This window comes from Eschscholzia californica, unplaced genomic scaffold, assembly GCF_041429995.1.
Source record: "Eschscholzia californica isolate CP2 unplaced genomic scaffold, dmEscCali1.0.p SCAF_1, whole genome shotgun sequence".
NCBI lineage: Eukaryota > Viridiplantae > Streptophyta > Magnoliopsida > Ranunculales > Papaveraceae > Eschscholzia > Eschscholzia californica.
Window position 1 is genome coordinate 55370437 of NW_028238198.1, and position 13676 is coordinate 55384112.

The 13676-nt window shown below is 35.0% G+C and overlaps 4 long non-coding RNA genes across 4 annotated transcripts; 2 read left to right on the forward strand and 2 right to left on the reverse strand.

Annotated features, from left to right (window-relative positions):
• Window positions 1-562: 562 nt before the first annotated feature.
• Window positions 563-2173, reverse strand: LOC147567696 (uncharacterized). The gene is made up of 2 exons (XR_015237858.1): window positions 1516-2173; window positions 563-1266 (listed from the first exon to the last, which is right to left on the reverse strand). It is a non-coding gene; the product is annotated as an uncharacterized LOC147567696 (long non-coding RNA).
• A 2941-nt stretch (window positions 2174-5114) lies between these two features.
• On the forward strand, window positions 5115-9113 carry LOC147567697 (uncharacterized). The gene is made up of 8 exons (XR_015230821.1): window positions 5115-5447; window positions 5910-5984; window positions 6096-6192; window positions 6568-6686; window positions 7236-7349; window positions 7538-7726; window positions 8558-8696; window positions 8834-9113. It is a non-coding gene; the product is annotated as an uncharacterized LOC147567697 (long non-coding RNA).
• Window positions 9114-10162: 1049 nt separating this feature from the next.
• Window positions 10163-11781, forward strand: LOC147567698 (uncharacterized). The gene is made up of 2 exons (XR_015230822.1): window positions 10163-10436; window positions 10586-11781. It is a non-coding gene; the product is annotated as an uncharacterized LOC147567698 (long non-coding RNA).
• Window positions 11782-11936: 155 nt separating this feature from the next.
• On the reverse strand, window positions 11937-13241 carry LOC147567699 (uncharacterized). The gene is made up of 2 exons (XR_015230823.1): window positions 13163-13241; window positions 11937-12335 (listed from the first exon to the last, which is right to left on the reverse strand). It is a non-coding gene; the product is annotated as an uncharacterized LOC147567699 (long non-coding RNA).
• Window positions 13242-13676: the final 435 nt, after the last annotated feature.

Below are 13676 nucleotides of genomic sequence, written 5' to 3' on the forward strand. Positions count from 1 at the left end.
TTCAATATGCTAGGGTTTTTCTTCATCAACATAATTGTGTTTTTGTTGAGTAACTCCAAATATCTTGGATTTTTAGGAAATATTTGAGATAAATTTCTAAAGTTTTGAAACCAAACAAATTTGTTGCCCCTGTTTGTGTTTTGTGGGCAACTCCCAAAATCTTAGTCTCATTTCGTGGTAACTTTGCCTCTGACATGCCAATTTTTTGCGAGACAGGCCAAATTTTTGAAATTTTCCCACGAAACATTAGCAAGGCGACAAATTGTTAAGACATTGGAGGTTGATCTTTGTCCACAAATCTAGTGGTGAGTTCCCTAGTTCTTAAAGCATTTGGAATTCTCTACTCGTTCGATTATAAACGTAATAAACACCCTTATTGCGTAGACTATCACAACAAAGTAATCCATCACAAAAAGCCCTAGTTTTAACCCTATCTTCTAAATAATCCCGAGAACGTTCAAAAACACCATTCAGTCTATCCTTACAGATATAACTTGATTTAACATATAGTGATTTCTTAACTTCCATTGATACCATAGGATTATTTGATGATATTTCGTAATGGAGATGAATAAAATACTTATTAGAATGCAATTCATACTACAGTTTACATACAGACTTACATCTTAAAAGGGATCTAATTGGTAAACCTAACTGGGAAGATCAATTTTCTAGGGTCACCATATCTGTGGTTAATGGTCGGCACACTATTTAATTCAAATAACTTATTTCTCTCCACCTCCCAACAGCAGGTCACGTGGTCAACACTTGGTTTCCCAAGTGGTTGAAAGTGTTGACATATACTCCAAAATCCTGGATGTCCCTGGTTCGATTCCCAGAGGAGGTGAAACCCATAGCTTATTGAACTTGGATTATTAAAGGTCTGAATAATGTTATATATTTGTTGGGCTTTACGCTTCTTTCATGTTGTTAGACTTTATGCCTCTTTCATTATTGGTTTAACATGGCGGTTATCGTGCTTATCGCATCTTCGTAACGACTAACGTAGATCGTAGTCGATTTCTCAAAAAAAAAAATAGTAGGTCAGGTGGGCAGTAGGATGCCTAAGTGTTAGTTTCCAAAACCAATCCAAGGAGTCCCACTCTTTCAAGATTAACCCATTCACCTTGTTTTCTTGTTGGAAATAACCCCTTGAGCATAAGCTTCTCGCATAACAGCCCATCTTTCATGCCACTTTCAAACAACCCTTCCAAAATATCTTCATGAAGCACCTATTATTGTATTTATTGAACATTTTTGACAACTCTGCTAGATTATGTTAAATCGATTGGTTTAATTGAAATTAAGAACTAACAAATGTAAATTAGTGACATATAATAGAGTACGACCGTACTCATCATCTATGCACCAAATGGAGATTATCAACCGCACCACAACAGTGGGTATTGATAAACTTGCCAATCTTAAATCAAGAAGATTCACTAATTGTAGTTGCACGGAGATACCACTTGCAACGCATGATAAAACGAAGCGACGTTTATCAAACTTGTTTACCTTAAGTTCATATTTGTTATTGATAGCCCAGACACTCAACTTCCTCTTTAAATCTTTCTTACTTTGAAATACATCAAAAGACTCTGGACAATCACCATCAGTGTCACACCTAATGCTTGTTTCGTCAACACCACACATTTCGCCTAACTCTGCACAAACAATAAATGTATGGCGATTCGTCTTCTTTCGAAACACGGCTATCTTCGCAAGCATCTCCATCATCTAACACACACATCTCATCCACTTCCCGACCTGACATCAACTATTTCCACTTCATCTGATGATGGACATCTCCTAGACCAACCACTACTTCATCCAAATACTCCCAAGTTTCTGAACTATTTAATCAACTACATAATCATCATCAATTACCATAATTTCCTTGCCCATACCTTCTTTATGTCGAATAACATTAGCCTCGGATGAAATCTTTCTTCAGTTCGTGTCTAGGAAAACAATTCATATTACTTTTGGTTCTCACCCTACTTGTTTCATCTTTACTTTTGGTATTCTGTGAGGTTCTCGGACGGATATCCAAATCAACAGTGAAATCTTCCCTGGAGGAACCTCCTGTAGGTTCACGAGTATCTAATGTGTTCTTTCTCTGTCATATACACTTTTAGGTACAAAACCATCAGAAACTGCACTACTAGCCTTTACTAGAAATCTTTTTCAATTGTGACATAGAGCGGAAGACACCTTGGAATATGGGTCTTTGCAACTGACTGTTAGAATTTGAAGTCATTATCAACAACTATTTCCATCAGTGGTCCAAATTCATAAATACCTGCAACTATGAAACTTAAATTAATCGAACCACACTCCAACTCTACACTTATTACTTGATTAAAAACTTCACGAAGATCGGTATGTGCCGTCCTGTCCGATAAAACAATTCCAGCTTGTTTGTCACCTACATATTCTTTCTTCTTAACACCATTTTTCCATTCTCCCTCATGGAATAACCAATATTCAGTTGAACCCGTCAAAACGAACAGAACTCCTTTAAATTATCAACACAATGTTTATATACAAAACTCATATATAAAATGATTACATAATTTACAAATTACTCGAGCTTAAATGAGTTCATATCGGTGGCCTCGAGTTGAATTACTTGTAAAATCCTCGACATGGAGCCACTGAACTCGACTCTAAAGGCTTAGGCAACCTACTGGAGTCTGATTTGGTGGCTCAATGTTGAACTTCATTTAATGTAATTGACACATAGCCACTATTTTCAACTCTAAAAGTTTTTCCATGGTACTGGACTTCAGTTAGATGGGTACACATCCGTTTCCTTCACATAGGTTCAACCTGGTTTCACCGATTTTGTTATGAACCCAATATGTTCAATTAAGATCACCAAAATCCAAGGCAATTTCAACGTATATAGTGTGTATATTTCAAGATTAAGCACACAATAGAAAACATTGGTGGAAAGAATTCTTACAAAACCTTAGATTTTGTTATAGTAAAAAATCTTAGATTTTGGTCAAAATCAAACCCTAGGTTTGAATCGATTCGTACAACACACAAATGAAACTTAAACATACAAATCGTTAAAAGGTTTAGTGCAACTAATTGGGTAGCTTGAGAGAAAAATAAAGCCAACTCGAGTGACTTGTACTAGATTGAGAGAGATATATCTAGGCTTTTGATAATGTTCATAAAAGATGAAAGCAAGATTGAGTGTGAAATTGAAAGAATAGGAAGAGAAGATTAGGGGTCCTTCCGGTTTTGGGTGAAAATAGTAGAGATCTAGATTTCCTTATAGCAAGTCCAACGGTGACCGCTCTCGGGCCCTTAACTTCACTTTTTCATTCAAATTTAAGGGCCCGGGATCAGACCCTCAAAATCAACTCCAACGGTGAGCGGTCCCGGGCCCTTAAATTTGAAGTTTTAATTTCTCAATTTACTTAAATAATTCGATTAAACGATATCGATTACAAACTTAACATTTGATTAGAAATTTAAATCTACGACAATACGACTAAACAACAATAAAAAAAAGTTAGAAATAGCTAGAAGGGGTTTCTTCGTTCTTGTCGATTACTGCCAAACCAAGCTTCACGCGCCTCAATAAGCAACCGTGCACCATGTTCGTCAAGAGAATTAACATCAATCCTCATTAAGTCTATTCCATATTGTCGGTCCTTTGCTTTTTTATCGGTTTCAAGGAACCCTTTTTGAATTTCTAAAGCTTCTTTCATTGAAATCGATCTTTCTTTCCCTTCATCCATTCTATTTTGCCACTATTTCGGCGGAGCATCACCGGCTACTACTTTGTCTTTAGCGGTAGAATTTGTCGAATTTTCTCTGACTCTTGCATTTGCTTTGGCTTGTTTACGACCCATTGGTCTTTCCTCCGATAGATTGGTATTAGAATCTCTTTTCCCGAATGTTGACTCTCCTGGCATGTCTGCCATCCACTTGTTATGCGACATCAAAACTTTGTAAACATGTTGGAATTTAAACATTTTTCCTTTGTGATTGTTTTTATAAATATCAAGTGCTATTTGAATCTGAAAAAGATAAAAATTAATTTAAAAGGATATTATGAAATCAAAAGCTAAAAATATATAGATTACAAGTAAGAAAACTTACCTGGTCATAGTCGTTCTCCCCGCTTTTGGAACTTTATTTACTATCCTCAAAGTAGAGATGAAACTTTGACACTCGGTATTTATGTCACTGAAACGAGATTTACAACCCTTTTTCGTGCGTTAAGAGTTTGTAATTTCATTAAATTCATCGGTTACTTTTTGCCATAATATAGTAGATTTTTGGCAATTTCCGACAACCGCATCAAATAAGAATTAGTAAGTACTATATCTTAATTGTAGTATTCGCAACCCGTTTATTAGATTTCTTGGTTGAAGTCGTTCCTTCAAACTCGCAAGAATCATCTAAAGTTTCATCTACCGCCGAGGGAACTCGTGAAGAATCGTTAGAAGTTTCATCAAATTGGCTAGATTGATAACCGGGATTTTGAAGGAGATTCATAAATAACTCATTATCATTGAAGGAATCCATTGAAAATGATTGAAGATATTAGTAAGAGAGTTGGAGAGATAAAATGAAAGAGAAAGAGTTGAAATAGAGTGAATGGGAGAGAGATGAAGGATGATTTGGGTTCAACCCCTATAAATAGGGGTTGAACCCAAAATCTGACCGTTGGATTTGCTCCAACGGCCCGATTTTGCTCCCCAATATGACCGTTGGGGAGCCCCAACAGTCTGTTGGGGAGCAAGGGGCCGGCTCTTTATTTGGGAGGGGGCTCCGCCCCCGCCCACATGCGATCCAAGTGGAGGGCCCGGGACCCCTTCCCATTGGACTTGCTCTTATATACGAGGATAAAAGCGGAAAAAAAAGAAAAGAAAATACACCCTAAAAAGTGGGCACTTGGGCAAATTTTCCTTTTATCATCATTAACGGGCTGAATCAAAGGACTCGCTGAGATTCAGTGATCCTTGAAAGACTGAATCATCCTACATGTAAATATTTATACTTTTCCAGCCGTTATATATTATTTTTTTTTTATATATTATTAATCTATATAATAAGGGAGGCCCAATGGCCAGGATTAACCCTCACAGGTTTATCTCTAACGGACAAGATTTAGTCTCCACAAATTTGATGGTTGTGATGTAGAGAAAAACTCATCCAACGGTTTGAAGTTTGAAGGAAAAAAAGGAAAGCATATTCGTAAAAGATGCCGTTTTTTAACACCCTCTATTCACCCGGGTTTTTCTCATTTCCCTCTCATACGATATCTCTCCCTCTCCCTCTCCATCTCTCCGTCCCTCTCTCTCCCTCTCCATCTCTCCATCTTTGTAGAAAACAATGGTTCTCCCTCTGTTTTTTATTCTCTGTCGATTAGGTTTATGGACAATACCATTTAGGGCTCAAAATCGAACCAATGCTGGCAGGTATGTTTGTCTATCTTTTCATCTTAGGGTTTTGTTTAGATTTGATTAGGGTTTTGTTTACATGTGATTAGGATTTCTGTAGTTCACTTTAGGGTTTTCATTTGTTTCATTTAGGGTTTTTATTTGTTAAGATAGAGCTTTAGGGCTTGTCTTCCTAAAGCCTATTTTAACTGGAATTTTTAGGGTTTATCTTCATACCAAGCAACTAAACCACTTTGTTTGAACCCATGATCAAATATCACATCTAAGTTTCAATCTTGATTTGTAGCATGAGTAGCCACTTTCTTTGAACCCATGATCAAATATTACATCTATTTTGAGTATTTATGTGTACCCACTTTGTAGCTAGCCATTTTGAGTACATCTATGTTGAGTATTTTGAATATTTATTCGTAGCATCAGTCGAGTATTTAGGAGTCTTTGGTTTTTTGGTGCTTTTACATAACTTTTGTAATTATGCAGCGACGGACACCCACTTTGGTTGAACTCATTTTGGATTATCTGAAATGAGTTATCTGAGTTCTCCATATGAAAGAGGTACTAATAAGTATTTGATTTTGTTTCATTTTGAGTATTTAGTTCATTTTTTCAAGTATTCACAGTGTTGGAACAACTAAGCTTATTATTTTTTGGCGATTTTTCTTTCAGGTGGTAGAACATAATTATGTTAGATAAATTCAATGTTATGGATTAAGGGTTATGGACTGAACTATTTACGGCTCCAAAACTGAACCACTGCTGGCAGGTAAGCTTTTCGCCCTAACTCATTTTGTTGCAAATCGATTTAGGGTTTCGTAGGGGTACGAATAAGAAGGTTTTGATTATCACTTTTCGTTTTATCATTTCCGATTTCACGGTCTTCATTTTTAGTTGTATCTTTCTCTAGGTTAGTTTTATGCATGGTCGAAGCAAGGAGTTAACTGACGGATAAATGGCACAGAGAAAGTTGTCGTAGAGCTATCTTCCAAATTACATTCAACCTTGCGTTTTTCCCTTTTCAGTTCCATAAAGTTTATCGTTCTTCTCTTTATTTTTTCCTCTACTTCAGATCTTTTTTTTACGTCTTATAAGTGCCGCCTCCAAATAATCTGAACCGGGTTTATTCTTATTAATTTGGCAGGGATCACTCAAAAATAATGGTTACTATGGATTTGTTATATGGTTGATGTGTTCGAAGACGAGAAGAAGCAGACAGTGCCAATCCAGGAGTACCTTCAAGATGCTGAGAAATAAGAGTTGGTAAGTCTAATTTATATCTTATATAGAAACTAGGGTCTTATAAGCTTTCATTTTAAATTTTCAGTGTAGTATTTCCTTTTGAAGTTCAAGTAAGTTAATTGGGTTGGTTAATGGCCAATCCTTGGAAAAGATAAAACTTAGTACTAAGCAAAGTAAACCTATTTTAACTAAAATTTAGGGTTTTGATTTGTAACATCAGTACCCACTTTGTTCAAACCCATTTTGGGTTCTCTAATTCTGTAAAGATGGTTTTTTATAGCATGAATCATTTTTTTTTACATAACTTTCTCTAAAATAAAACCTACTTCGACTGAGATCTTTTGTAATTATGTACAAATCTAAGCCCACTAGGCTCAACTATTTCGGGTCATTTGATTTTGTAAATAGGGCTCTCTATATTCATGGGTTGGTGTTTGTTGAAAAAATAATAATATCAGAGAGGACTAATAAATTTTGGTTTTGTTTCATTTTGGGTATGTGGTTCATCTTTTCAGGTATTTCACAATGTTAGAATAACTAAGTATTACCTTTTAATGAATTTTCATTCAGGTGTCAGGACTATATACGAGAAGCTTAATATGAAGATGAATTCAATAATGAACGGACGACTGACATTTCCAATGCAGAATATAACAACGTAATATATAAGGCAAAGATTAAAAGGTTGTAATTCCAAAATTGTTTTTTTCAATATATGCATTAAATATTACTTTTTAGGGTTTATCTTATGTAGGTTTCAATCTGTGATTTTGGGTTTTGATTTAGGTTTCAATATGTTATTTGGTTGCCTTAGTTTTTTTCTCAAGTCATTGATAATTACACTAAATCGTTATGGTTTTCGCTACTGGTAGAACGTTCATCCTGCATTGCTGGTTCGGTTCGTGGGGGATCATCAATCTGAGTAGGCATATTATAACTTTGATGCCGATACAACTGCATCATTAAGAGCAGGGTCTCATGCCTTCGGGAGATTAAGGTTCACTTGGTTCTCTGGGAGCCAAACCATCATGCCACTTGGTCTCAGAGTCGAACATGAAGATGTAATCTCTCTCTCTCTCTCTCTCTCTCTCTCTCTCTCTCATAATAATGCTCAAGATTATATTAACTTGGAACTCATATATATTGGGCCCTTAGAGCACCTCCAATGCAAAACTCAAAAAAAACTCTATTCTTCCTATGTGTCAAGTTCCAATTGAGATTCTCACTTCTAGGTGGCGTCAATAGAGATCCTCAAATTTTTTGTGTCTCCAATGCAAAACTCGAAACTTATCTTTATTTACTTATGTGTCATAATTAAATAAATAATTAGTTATTTTAGAAAATATAGAAGACTCGATTTCTATTGGTTGAAAATCCAATATTGATGAGGTGGACAATTAGAGATATCTCAAGAGGACACTCTAATTCTAGAGTGTCCTCTTGAGATATCTCTATTCCACACTCGACACGTCATCTTAGAGATCCAAATAGAGTGTTGCATTGGAGATGGTTTTTAAGAAAAAAACTCTAAAAATCCTAAGTGGCACTCGGAGTTTCTAAGATTGAGTGTTGCATTGGAGATGCTCTTATTTGGCAATGTCTCGAAGTCCCTAACCATATTAGGGAAGATTCATTAAAACATAACTTTCCATGTAAGGAGAGTAGTTGAGAAAACACATAATGCAATACAAAACTTCATGAAAGAATGGATTGACCTTCATTTATAACCAGAAGGCGTGAGATAATACGTCTCGAAGGTCATCCTCTTACTCAGGAACATCTTTAAGTGGAAACATAGAGGTCACCCTATTGTATTTGAAATAAGTTTTCTTATTTTTGATTTATTAATTTGTACCTTTGATATGATGTAATAATTTATCCTTTCTTCGCAGCATTATTCGGATTGAAGACCTATTTGTCGAGCACACATTAACTCAGACTAAAGCCTTTTGTGGGTTTCAGTTTGTAGTGGTATTGTCAAAATAAATAACAATATGCAGGTTCATAACCCTGGGGAAGTTGTGAAGCCAGGTAAGATGCAGTTTCTCATTGATCAGAACACTGTCAAATATATTGTGATCATGATATTTTCTGGTGGTATTGTCAAAATAAATAACAATATGAATGTGCAAATTTCACTATAGAATTTATTGACTCCTTGACTCCAGGTAGTGACTCAAATGAGAGAAATGGAGGTGGAAGAATGTAGTGGAAACAACAATGCATGATGTGAACATGAAGGAATAGATGATCATTATGTACGAAGCTCAAGCTCAATAAGCATACGGAGAGGATGAAGATATGTCTGTTGGTTCCAAGAGGGTCTAATCTGCCCTGTATAAAGAAAGCTAATGAATTGATGTTAGATTATTTTTTGGCGTTTTTTCCTTAAATTGATTTTGAATGTTCAACTCATGTTTATTATATCCACAAAGTTTGAGATTGTAAGTTTCACTCTCTAATGCATTCACAGAACTGTCCGTGCCCCATGGGCAAGGGTTACACCCTCGTTTCAATCTAAAATAGGAGTATAGCATATTTTGTAACCAAGCATGGGCTAATGAAAAAAACTCTCTAGAATGAGCATTACTGCTTCACTTCAAAATATTTTCAAAACAATGCTAGTACTAAAACTTCTCATAAAAATCTCTCAATAATTTGTAACTAAATACAACAAAGCTGATAGTCGGAAACGTAATATCCATTTAACTTATACATATTCGATATAAATCGAGGAACGGAAAATTGTTAAATTTGTATATTTTGTCATATCGAACAAAAAATGTCATCCTATCTGAATTGAGTTTCTCTCATTAAATCCTTACTCGGCTATCACCACTAATTTCCAACTTAGACATTAGAGCATCTCCAATGGGACACTCTAACAAACACTCTAAAAATTCTAGTTGTCAAGGGCCAATAGAGATTCTCTTTCCTAAATGTCAATATAAAGACACTCTAATTGTTGTTGGTCTCCAATGGAGATCTCTAAAGTGTTTATACTTAATACACATGTCCTTCTTCAATTCAATAGATAAAAAGTAGTTGAAAAGCAAGATTTTCTATTGGTTGAAAATTAAAAGTAACACTTAGAGAGTCTCAAGTAGACACTCTCATTTTAGAGTTTCTCTCTCTAGACACTCTATAATAAATGTGTCTACCTCATATTAGAGTGTCTAATAAAGTGTTCCATTGGAGATGATTTTTTAACAAAAACTCCAAAAAGTCTATGTGGCACTCTAAGTGTTAGAGATTGAGTGTCCCATTGGAGATGCTCTTACTTACCATTTTGATAAAAATAAAACTTAGACATTACCATTGCAACAATAATAGGGTAAAACTGTAAATAAACATAGTGGTACTCTGAGTAACTTTCTCTATCTCTAGTACCAAAAATGAGATTTTGATTCCAAAATCCAAATGGAATAAATGAAATTTCAGGTGTCATTTTAAGTAATTTTGTCTTTCCATGTTCAATTTGATTATTATTATTATTATTATATTGAATTGATGAAAGCTCCCTTCTTCCGTACTCTAAAACTCTCAACAGTTATTTTCAACTTTGAAACTCTGGTTTTCATTTCTTAAGAACTTCTTCAAGCAAAATCCCCAAAGTTTGATTGAACAAGAAAAGTAGAGAGAGAAAGAGAGATGTTTTATTCACAAACTCTTCTCTCTAGAAAAGGGTCTCTTAAAGTATGGGTTGCTGCTTATTGTCACAAAAAACTCAAAAAGATCAAGTTGCTCAGACTGATATATCTTCTTCTGTTGGTAAAAATTCTTTCTTCACTTCTAAATATCATCTTTTTTTACTTTGTTTCTGTCTTGTTTGGTAATGGGTTGCTTCTAATCTTGTATATTTTATTTGATTTTTTTTTGTTTGGGATTTTGACTTGTTAATTCAATAAAACAAAATTAAGATTAACGGGCAATACAGGTGGTCGGTGGGCCATAAATAAATAAAATCGACTTATTTAATAGAAAAAAGAAATCAATAAGATATTGTTTTCTCCCGGATCAAAACAAAAAGACGTTTGAGTAATTACCAACTGGTGACCGCCAATTCCCGGTCACCTAGTCAATCTTCTTCCCAATAAAAACCCAGAGCCAGAAAGAGTAAGAGATAAGAGAGAGAGTGTCCAATTAGGGTTTTCCAAGGGAGTTGAAGAAGTCTCGTCCCGTCATACAATCAACTCTTCTGCTGGCCGTTCGATTGGCTGACCGACTAGTTATCTCAACGGAGGAGATGTCTATGGAGAATCAAGGAGGAGTGGCGGCGACTGATAAAGAACGAGTAATAGAAACAGGAGAAGACATGGTGGATATGAGTTTCGTTAATCGAGGATGTTGTTCTTGGATGCCGTGTTTAGGATCTAATAGATCTGAAACCGTTGGATTAGTTTGGTGGGATAGAAGTAATAATAATAATGATAACGAAGAAAAATGGTGGAGAAAAGGAATAAAAGCTATGAAGAAAGTAAAAGAGTGGTCAGAAATCGTAGCAGGACCTAAATGGAAAACTTTCATACGCCGGTTTAATAAGAACCAGAGAAATAATGGCGGAGGAACTAAGTCTGGGAAATTCCAATATGATCCTTTGAGTTACTCTCTTAATTTTGATGAAGGTCCAGGGCAAAATGGTACTTTGGATGATGATTTCGCTTACCGCGATTTCTCGTCTAGGTATGCGGCGATTCCATTTTCAGCTAAATCGTCCATTGATTTCGGCAAGGATGGACCTTCTTTCATCTAATACTCAAAAAAATGGGCCGGATTGTGCTAAACTGCGCCGGATTGTACTAAACTGCGCCGGATTGTACTAAACTGCGCCGGATTGTGCTAAAGTGTGCTAGATTCCACCAACTTTGAGTTCTGGAAAAGGATAAATGATTATTGGTGGATGGGCTGGATGAATTAGACTTTTGGGGAGGTTATCATGATTGGATGACAGAGTGTGACTCTTGGATTCTTCATAAAGAGTTGAGATTTTTTTATGTTGGTTTCTATATTTATTTTTATATAATATACGGAGTATTTTGTTAAGGTGATAATAATTTAATATATTTGTACAATACCTGCAAATTAGAGGTTGAATATAGTTGGAAACTTGTCTTTATCTTTTTTTTTTGGTGTAATGTTGAACTCTTCTATAGAAGCTAAACGTGAAATACAAACATGTTCTTTATATTTATACGAGGGTATAACCCGTACGGACAGTTTTGTCATGTGCATTAAGTAAAGTGCATATGAGAAAATATATTTGACTTAGAATATTAAGTCAACATATTAGAATAAGTCGATCTTAGTGTAACAAAAAACGATTTTACAAACTCTTTTCTTAACATAAGTTCAAACATCCAAATAGGAATTCAGAACTCTTCTGAATATCGTTTGTCGCTTCCACAACCACAGTTGTACGATCTTTTGCAAGAGGTTTTTTCTTTGATAAATCTATTGCTTGACTTTCATGTGACATTTCTTCTCTGATTCCTTCCGCAACCTTGGTTGTACGATCTTTACCCTTGTAGATATATTTGTGTAGATATTTAGTTGTCGAACTTCCTTAGACTTCAAACTTCAAAGAGTACTTTTGCAGGAGATGCTTTGTTTGATATATTCATTCAGTAATCATTTGAACTAACCCCAAGTTGAGCTGCTGAGTAAGGGAACCTGCTCACAAAAGCAAGATTCAATAAGTTAAGGATTTGTTTAGGATTTCTCGAACAAAACGTAAGTTTAAAGTTTGTCCAAATAAAACCTAATCCCAAATCCAGAAGACCCTAAGAAAGAAAATGTAAGATTTTGTGAGCATAATATAATGAGGAAGATGGACAACAACAAATATTAAGCAAGATCAACAACCAATCGATTACAACAATTCTTTCAAGCACACGTCACATCGGCCAAAAAATATTATTACCTTAGCTCTCCATTCATCAACTCAAGCTCATTTAAATCAAACAAACAAATAAAGTATGAAGAGCTATTCTAAATGGAAGTGAAAAACTTGCAGCAAGTGAAATTTTTTTAACTTTAAAAACTTTAAACACCTTTTACCTTCAATGCAGACATCAACTTCGCAAGTTTTAGCGTGGGGATGTTTCATGAATTTATAAACATGAAGTCGTTTAGGCTTCACAGATTGTTGCATTGCATTAAAATAGACAAAAGATTTCTTATATATTATTTCCATTGCATTTAACATATAGGTATTACGAAGATAAAACTACAGTGAGCAAACTTCGACTTATATTCAGTTTCACTGGACGGAAGTTAATTAAAGTAGAAGATAAAACTATTAAAGTAAAAGATAAAACTACAGTGAGCAAACTACAGTGAATAAACCTTGAGACAGATCGGGTAAACTATGTGAATGTGTATAAAGATGGGACACAAATAGTTTTTTCGAACACATTATAGATTGAGTAAACTATGTGAATGAGCATAAATTACAATCGAGCTACTGTTTTTATTCGTCATGTTAGTTCGCCGTTTACCTTCTTCAAATGGTTAAATCAGTTATAATGCGGGTACTTGTTTTCGAGTTTTGCTCTACAAAGGTTTGTTACCATTGGACTGCGGAAAATGAAGAAGAAATTGATCAAGAGAAACAAATTGTCAAGATAGCCATGAGATTTTGCAAGGAAAATTAAAAGAACTAAACACACAATTACTTTACGTTTCATATACCTAGTAGGAAGGGTAAATAAACTTAGTCTCACATTAGAATACTAATAGAATACTAATTTGGTGGATACAACCTTGCTTTGAATCTTTTAAACCATAAATGAGCAAGCAACTTCCGTTCAAGTAAATGCTCCACAAAATAAAAAGACAAACAACTTTTCAATGCCGAGCCTAAAATGAAACCATACTTGAACTCGATAAAAAAAAATGTAAATAGAGGAAGCATATAAGTAGTAGAAGCAAAATTATGCTACATCCCCTGAGTTTTGGAACAACTAAAGAGACACTTGAACTCTAAAGAGAAGTAAGTTGGGATATAAACAT